Source organism: Vanacampus margaritifer, chromosome 2 (assembly GCF_051991255.1).
Source record: "Vanacampus margaritifer isolate UIUO_Vmar chromosome 2, RoL_Vmar_1.0, whole genome shotgun sequence".
Lineage (NCBI taxonomy): Eukaryota > Metazoa > Chordata > Actinopteri > Syngnathiformes > Syngnathidae > Vanacampus > Vanacampus margaritifer.
In genome coordinates this window covers 14292981-14302483 of record NC_135433.1, presented here as the reverse complement: position 1 = coordinate 14302483, position 9503 = coordinate 14292981, and the positions used below count along the sequence as shown (strand labels likewise).

The 9503-nt window shown below is 40.2% G+C and overlaps 1 long non-coding RNA gene across 1 annotated transcript; it reads left to right on the top strand.

Moving 5' to 3' along the window:
- The first annotated feature begins 1430 nt into the window (after positions 1–1430).
- Positions 1431–8977, top strand: LOC144043284 (uncharacterized). The gene is made up of 2 exons (XR_013291077.1): positions 1431–3003; positions 7636–8977. It is a non-coding gene; the product is annotated as an uncharacterized LOC144043284 (long non-coding RNA).
- Positions 8978–9503: the final 526 nt, after the last annotated feature.

The window sequence follows — 9503 nt, the reverse complement described above, 5'->3', positions numbered from 1 at the left end:
GAGTCCCCAGGGGGTGCACTCTCCAGCACACCCTCCAAGGACTCCAGAAAGGGTGGTTACTCTGAGCTGCTGTTCGGTGCATAAGCACAAACAACAGTCATGACCCGTCCCCCCACCCAAAGGCGGAGGGAGGCTACCCTCTCATTCACCGGGGTAAACCCCAACGTACAGGCTATATCTAGTCGGAACTTCTCAGCCTCGCACACCAGCTCGAGCTCCTTCCCTGTCAGAGAGGTGACATTCCATGTCCCCAGAGCTAGCTTCAGTAGCCGGGGGTCAGACCGCCAAGGCCCCCGCCTTTGGCTGCCACCCAACTCACTGCGCACCCGACCCCTTTGGCCCCTTCCACCGGTGGTGAGCCCATGGGAAAGGGGACCCACGTTGCCTTTTCGGGCTGTGCCCGGCCGGTCCCCATGGGTATAGGCCAGGCCACCAGACGCTCGCCTTTGAGCCCCACCTCCAGGCCTAGCTCCACAGGGGGGCCCCGGTGACCCGCGTCCGGGCAAGGGAAACGAAGATCCAAGGTTTGTATTCATCATTGGGGTTGTTTGAGCCATGCTTTGTCTGGTCCCTCACCTAGGACCTGTTTTCCTTGGGTGGCCCTACCAGGGGCATGAAGCCCCGGACAACATAGCTCCCAGGCTCATTGGGACACGCAAACCCCTCCACCACGATAAGGTGATGACTCACGGAGGGGACTGAATACATTACTGAATACGTTACTGAATACATTATTGAACTAAATTAATATCACACAAAGAACAATCCATTTTAAATATACAATAACAATACAGTCATAATAATTACAACAATATGTCATAATGTATTAAATAAAATGTTGCCATTCAACTAAAAATATAGATTTTAATAAACTACCACAGGTGGACGTCGGACGACACCTGATGACCATCAGACACGTCAAGGAGGCAGCGTTTTTTTTCTTTTGTTTTTCATGCTGTTCGACAATCCAGACGGCAACTATACGGCGAAAGGAAAGATGAGTAAAATAATTATTTCTTTATACTGTGTATCTGTTTCAAATACCCCGGGATAACAAAGTGCAAGGTACAGCTGCCATCACTGTTGCGGCAGTGTCGAGTGTTGAAAAAAGTTTGTCAAAGCACCACCGTAGCTGTTTGCTAACTAGGTACAGTATGCTAGGTCAGTGTAAAAGTGAGTATTTCTATCGCTTTAACGTGGGCTACAAACGAACAAATTTCTATTATTGTGGTTACATACGTGGTTTTTGCGCCGAGGCAGCAGCAAGGGAATCAAAAAGTTTGTCTATGACCACCCCCCTCTGGCTAATAGCTAGCTAACAACGATAGCTATTGCAATATAAAGGAGAGATTTCTGTCGGGTTACTTTGAGTTACCCTCAAACAAATGTATGTTTCAGTAAGATGTTGTGTAGTACTGTTGAGTACTGAAGACATTTAACATTTTCAATTTGATGTTTTACTGTTTTTGAATTTACTTATAGGCATATCAATGTGATATAAGCATGAGTGTTTAAAAGAATACAGTGGGATGGTGATTTTGTGAACTTTATTTGATCTTTGTACCCTCAAATGCTGTTGGAGGGGCAATGTGCATGATGTTGTCAGAGTTTCTTGACATTTAGGGACTGAAGGTCTGGGGTCAGATTTTGATTACTTCTGTTCCCCCAATCAAGAAGGGGAACTGTATAAAGATGTCTGTTTACCATCAACATTACACCTTTGTTCAATCTAGGAGATGACATGTCTGCCCTTTGTTCAATCATGAGCCAGGAGGAGGAACCTTTTAGCTTTTTTGTATAAATGTGTCGATGTTCTGTAAATTGTCACACACTTGGAATCATCACGTTGCATTCTGATGTGATATTCTGACTGTGTCTTTAGAGGCCTCTAAATAAATTCTTGCAGGAAAACTTCTTCATCAGATCTCGGATACAATGATTTTGAACACGTAAAGATTACACTTAATATAGTAATCATACAATTCCTTCATTTTGGTGAACCCGACGAGCGACGTTGCGAGCTGTGGCGTTCACGGACGGATGCAATTCCAGGCGCCTAATTAATTACGGTGAGTGGACATTTATCCACGTTTGAGGAATTGTGTCTGTTTCGAGTCGCTGCAGCTGGTATTCGTCTTGAAAAATTACATTGTGATGAGATCTGTGTGAAAAGGTGTTAGTAAAATTTGAAGTCGTTGTGTTGGACACGAAGTCCCTGATTTCGGATTTTACTACGGTGTTCGAACTGTACACGTACGTGGTGACGACAGCATTGTTTACGGAAGTGTCGTTACGTTGGTTGTCTCGCTGAAAGGGAAACACAGGCAGACGCAGCGGGTTGCGCCGCTGCTAAGAAGTCGAAAGATTCTTGAATAAATTTGATATTAAAAAGTATAAATGGACACAGCGTACGTACGCCGCTGTTATAAATTTGGTACTAAGAGGCACAGGTAGACGCAGCGGACTTCTCGCCGCTGTTAAGAAACCGTTAGATTCTTGAATAGATTTGTTCAGCTGGTAGACACATGCGCAGATGAGGTACGTAACGTTACGATGATGGTGCACAATTAAGCCGGATTGTTGCAAACGGGCTGAAGCAGGCGTTTTATTAAAAATTACAGGAAACACACGGCAGTCTCGTTCTAAAGGAATCTTAGAGATTGTAAGTCCCTGCATTTCTGAGGCAATTGTTAAGTACATGTAGAGTTGGAATCAACTTTTCGCTGCGAAGGAGCCAAGAGACTGCTTTGTGATCGTCTTAAAGCAGTATTTTTTCCGGGCTACAGGTTGACGCATAGCTTTTATTATTTATGAATGCTATTGCTAAGAAATCGAGAGATCGCGATATTTTTGTTTTTGGATAATTTTGTTTAGCTGAAAGGAGCGCTCCGCCGTCTAAAACGGCATATGATATTGAATTTCCACGGCGAATATAGGAATTACTGCTGTGTGAGAAGTAAGTCCGTGAAGATCCAGGATATATTTGTTGAAGTCGCGCAAAAGGTATTTAATATCTGTTTCGTTTTCGTCTTGTTTGTGTTTGTCTGGAAAAAAAAAAAAAGAAATTTTTTTTTGGGGGGGATTAATGAGAATACTTTTGATCTGTTATATCGTAGTATAATAAGTGAGACGTCACTGACTTTATAAATATTAAAAACGACTAATTACTACATATTATGGACGGAAAAAATTGACCGTAACTAAGGAGGTTTGCATAGACTTCCGGTCGAGAGTCAGAATTGGTCGCTAAGCGAACAGTGAGTTCATGATGCTGGACGCATTTCCACCACGGCGTCAACGTAAGTATGAAACTCTTTTAAATGTATGAATGCGCACGAATTGTGATAGTGGTTGGTTCTCACCGTTGTAAAATGTGGTGTGTTTGTGGAACTTGATTGTGTAAACAGCGCCAGACGCTGATTACCTCCGTGAAAAACACTTCTATAAGTTTCTTCGAATGGAAGAAAAGTTAGACGGTGCGCAGATGGCGGTGTTAAGTGATTTTGAGAATGAGGAAACTGATGCTAAGCTAGCGGCTCTGCTCAGCGTACAAGTTTTGCGCAGGAGATGAGTTTTTGGTAAGATGCTACCGTGCGAATCTGTTTTTAAGGCTAAGGATGAGTTAGCTGCGGGCAGCCGCATCTGTTAAGAAATTGGAACATAAATTGGATGAAGTGTTGACTGTGAAAGATGACCCGGGGGGAAAATTTGAACCAAGCGAGAGCTCTTGGCTTAGAAATGAATTGTTGAGTGTACGCATTTGTTTATTTGTTAAGCTCCATGGTGTGTTGTGGCCACGCGGTTTTTCGTTGTTTGTTTTAAATTGTGCGCGACGTGTCTGTGTCGCAGCCGTAACGTTGCGATGGATTGTGCGCGAATAAGTCGACATTTGAGCTATAAGTACGTGGTGAAGTTATTATTAGACGAATAAACGGTGTATTTTACAAATGAGTGCGCACTTCGGAGAGGTTTGTGTTCGTCTGTGGTTCAACAACTGAGACGCCACTGAATTAAGTTGAGGAGTGTGTGTTGTGTGAGTGTTTGTTGAAACTATGAATATGTGAAGCATGTGTGAATTGTGAGTTTAAAGGGGGGATTTGATTTCTTCTTGTTTTTGTGTTTTTTCTCCTCAATGCCTTTATGACAAGGGAGAGGAAACTGAAGTTACAGTAAGTGAAAGAAGGACTGAGTTTGTTGGAAGGCAGGTATTTTGTGTCTCCAAAAATGAGCGAGATAAGATAGGATGTATATGAATGGCGTTTTGTAGGAAAGAAAGAAAAGATGGGTGGAAAGTAATTTTTTCCCTCCAAAATTCTTTGTCCTCAAAAAAGGGTGAAAAAGAATGGTAAGCAGGAAATCTGCATATTTTGAAAGTAGGGGAGAATTCTGCCTTTGTCTGTGACAATTTTTAAAGCTCTTCCCCCCACGCTTGATTAGGGACTAAAGGTCTGTGAGGATGGGGGTCGTGAGTTGCTGTTTTAAGAAGGTGGTGATTTGTACTGTTGTCTGTTAAAATTAAATTAAACTAGATAAAAAGGACATGGTAGGTGAAGGATAAGTTTTTCTTCCTCCCCCCCCTCTCTCTCTCCTTTTGTCTCCTGTGGGGAGGGGGGTGTGATACGTTTAGTCCTCTCTTCCATTGTCTCCATTTGGGAGACTTGTAGTCTGTTGTGTGTGAATAGCAGGGGTCTTCTGATGCTAATCTGTTAAAATCAAATTGGTCCTGTTATGCGGAAGGATATAGAGGTCTAGGTGTTAACTACAGGCCACTATCATATTATTTTTAAAATCAGATCTGTGTTTTTTATAGTTGAATGAGTAATAAAACCAACTTTTAATATAGTTGAATAAGTAATAAAACCAAATTTTAATTGAAATAGACTTTTCATTTTTGATTTTATATTTCCCCTGCATCTCTGATAACTTATTCATAGGTGTGAAAATGATTTAACCTTTGTCTTTATCTGAGTCCCATTCTAGAAGTCTGGAAAGGACTTCCATCCAAGTGGCCAGGGTGACTTACAGATGTCACATGTTTCTTAAATTTGAGGTAACACATAATGAAGATGTCTATGGTAGACATATGCGTAAATATAGTACTACTACTTGCTATAGTGTAGTGATCAAATTCAAATCAAACCACAAAATGAATAAATTAGGGGTTTGAAAAACAAAATATTTTGGGGGAATTTTTTATTTTATTTTGTCTTGGAAATTGAATGACAACAAGCAGTGTTCTCTTGCTATGATCTCATCTCCCTCTGTCTGTTCCGAGTGTATAAATGTTTCAAGCAGGTTCAATCTTTGACTGAAAGGTGTTTCACTTGGGTGACTCAACCAAAAAGTGCTGGAAATGGAATGAACAGCATTCTCCTGCTATGCTTGATGTTCAGAGTGGACGGCGAACTGAACAATGGTCACTTTCGGGGGGGGAAGTGACCACACGGACTGCAAAAAGGATGGTACACTGTAAATCCGCTCGTCCTGTGACTGTTCAATGACTCTTATGCATTGTTTGAGCATAATGTCCAGCAACTTTTTGAGCAGACAGGATAACCATCGATTCTGCCGTGATGAACTTTTCCTGAGAACTCCAGTACACAAAGCCCAGTGCCCGCTTTGAACTTTGCCCTGCATAAACTGCTATCGACAAGGACAGGAAGGAATATGAACTACAGTTGTGGACTCAAAGTTCTGGAATCATCTGAGTTTGGTGCCTGAGGTCGTATGTTGTATTCTGTTTGTAGACATTTGCACTCTGTACTATGTCAGAAAGGAGATGTGATCTATAGCAACACAGTTTCGGAAATTGAGAACAGCTTATATGAATTAGGGTAGTACAAAATTCATTCTAATCCTTAAATACTATATTTTCCGTTGTTCGATGCTTGTTGAATTTGGCCTTCTATTTTTTTCCCCATTTCTCTTTTATAACTTTGGCTTCTCAGAGTGGACTCAGATATGGAACACTTACGGCAAATTTGCTGGTTAAATTTTTAATTTTGATTAAGCTCAACAGCACTGATCTTTGGATTCCACGGGGAATGCACAAAGGCAAAGTTCCCTGCTGTGTTTTTACAAGCCCCCACTACTCTGTAGAAGAGGTGAGGTTAGTTAGCATCTTAAGAATACTTTTTGGTAGGTTGAAAGTAGGGATTTTGTTTTGTTTTTCTGATTATAACTCGTTCCTTTTACTAGTTGAGATGGCAGATATTTGGAAGATTTGTGACCTGCAATAGATTAATGGGGTTGTTTAAAAAAAAAAATAATAATAATAATAATTCTTCTCTTCCTGACCCTAAAAGTCCTCCGCTGCAGGATCTTAATTTACATCTGCTTAAGTTGGTTGTTTTTCTAATCTACAGGATTCAAATTTACATTACAAACTCTTGCCTCAAAGGCTTTTGTTTTGATGGCTCCTGGCTAGCTCAGCTGGAAATCTTTTTATAGTTCTGGTGTTGGCCAAATTGTCACAATTTGGTTGTTTTTTAATCTACAGGACACAAGGTGTCTGTTTTTCCTCTTTGAAGCAGCAATTTGGAAGCGGCTGCAGTTTTCACATTCAGGTCTGAAATGATCAAAATTGATCTTTATCAGATGGGGGAATGATTGGTCTGTCTGAGTTTGTTGAAAAGGAAGTCTGATGTGAGAATGATTGGTCTGTCTGATGTGAGAATGATTGGTCTGTCTGATGTGAGAATGACTGGTCTGTCGGTGTATCAAAAGGAAGTCTGATGTGAGAATGAAGTTTGGTGTGAGGAATTTACAGGCAAAGAATGGAGCGGAGAATTGGAGGATTTGACCATGGGAGGAAAAGTAAGTTCTACAAAGATGACAAAAGACGACCCTTATAGCAGAAATACGGTAAGTATGTTCCATCTCAGAAACGATTGAAAAGTATAATTTCTAGAGCCCATGGAATATGCCATTTAGGTGTGGAAGGAACATTGACACACCTGGGTGACATTTTTTCATGAGACAAGTTGTTAAAAATGAACTGCAGTGTTTATTTAAGGTATAAGTATAAATCTCTTCTCAGACTGTTCATGGCCCGGCCGGACATGAATAGTTCTGAGTTAAGATGATGTTGTTTTTAAATGATTTACACTGCTATAATAAGAAACCAGCATTAAAAATACAGAAATTTGATGTACGACAAAGAGCACATTTATGCTAAAATCTACAACAGTAAATATCATGGTAAAATATTTGATTAATCATTATCTACCATCAAAAGGGTTTCCTAGGATGATTGGATCAGACAAACCCACTTGAAAAAACAAAACTTCATAAGATATAGGAAAGGCATTGAGATTAAAACATATTTGATTTAGTATATTATCTCTGATCTCAAGGACATTAAAGAAAAATAGAAATATTAAACAATTGGCCTCATAAAGTTTCAATGGCAACAAGACTTTCATTATTATGCCATTGAATGTACAAATGTCATTAAATGGATTCTGTTTGAATGCCACAACAAAAATAACTTTTTCCGTGTCCAACAGCATGTTTCAGGACCTACAGAACTTAAACAATTAACATTTGCTAAAAAATACCAGGTGCTCTTTTCAAAGTAAAGAATGAAGACTATGTATGTTATGAGTGACTAAATGAAAATGATTTTGCACACAGATCTGGTTTGCTGATCATAATGGTGGGGGCCACATCCACCACATGTGAGCCAAGAGGTCCCAGGCTCATCAAATCACATCAATTGAAACCGACTGAGGGGGTTGACTAAGCTGCTGATCTGCGTCCACACCAATTGGAGCCATCTAACGGATCCCACCACACCCGGTTCCAGTGTCTACCTGACAAGCTACCCAAGGACGTGGAGGAAAGAAGAATCATTGGAGTGCCTTTTCCCTGGGCACACGGAGGAAGTCGCTGAAAGAAGATTCATTGGAGTGCCTTTTCCCTAGGCACGGATTGACACAGTTGGAAAAGCTGATCAAATGTCAATCTACTGTTTGAAAGGGGGAAATCACTCAAATCCCCTTTTCATCAATTCACAAGGATTGAGTCACACTGGGAATGAAGTCCCGTGACCTTTCCTGCGATCTCTGGCAGTGAGCCAGGGTTCGGAAAAAGGCTGACAAACGCCTCTTTTTCTTAAAAAATTTTGACCAACTGTCGAACGCACTTTTCATTCAACAAGACCTTCATCAGGAGATGGCTTCGAGGGACGGACACATCTGCTATTGCGTCGTGACACTTAACCACATCACATAGTGTTAGGCCTCACATTTATTATGCCCCTTCCACTGAATTTTTTAATGAATCAAACTGAATTTTGACTGCTAAGCCCCTCTATCTATCTTTCTCTCTCTCTCTCACCTGCTATTCTTATTTTCTGAACTCCACACATAAACATTGCTTCATTTTTGCGACGATCAAGATCCGCGCTGGACTTTCTCTCTAGACTATGGTGGGATTAAATGTCCGGTTTTTGAACTTATAGAAGTTCAATGGTAGGACTGAAGACATTTAACATTTTCAATTTGATGTTTTACTGTTTTTGAATTTACTTATAGGCATATCAATGTGATATAAGCATGAGTGTTTAAAAGAATACAGTGGGATGGTGATTTTGTGAACTTTATTTGATCTTTGTACCCTCAAATGCTGTTGGAGGGGCAATGTGCATGATGTTGTCAGAGTTTCTTGACATTTAGGGACTGAAGGTCTGGGGTCAGATTTTGATTACTTCTGTTCCCCCAATCAAGAAGGGGAACTGTATAAAGATGTCTGTTTACCATCAACATTACACCTTTGTTCAATCTAGGAGATGACATGTCTGCCCTTTGTTCAATCATGAGCCAGGAGGAGGAACCTTTTAGCTTTTTTGTATAAATGTGTCGATGTTCTGTAAATTGTCACACACTTGGAATCATCACGTTGCATTCTGATGTGATATTCTGACTGTGTCTTTAGAGGCCTCTAAATAAATTCTTGCAGGAAAACTTCTTCATCAGATCTCGGATACAATGATTTTGAACACGTAAAGATTACACTTAATATAGTAATCATACAATTCCTTCAGTACTCAGGGCAATTGTCCAATTTTTTGGTACTCACAAAATAGCAGTGCTGCTTACTTTGCTTAAATCTGGTCAACTTGGATGACTCCAACTTGTGCCAGTAGGCTGAACTGATGAAAATAGTTTTGGGGTGTTGTGTTATACATGTTGTTTCAAAGTTACAGTGAAGTATGAAGATGCAGTACTAGTAAGTATTTCTCAATACAGTTATGACAAATTGTTGTTGACAAAGTGATTAATTATTTTTTCTTGTGCACTGCTGCACACATATATTTTATAGGTTGAAGTTAGAGTGAAGATTAAAGAATCTGTATAAGAGTAAGTATTTGTTCATATATATAGATTTTTTTATTTATAAAAGCCAATACACGTAACTGTTGTTGAGTGATTGTATCTTACGTTATAGTGAAGTGTGGAGAGTGTGAGCAATATTCAGAAAAAAAACAATCGTCTGATCTG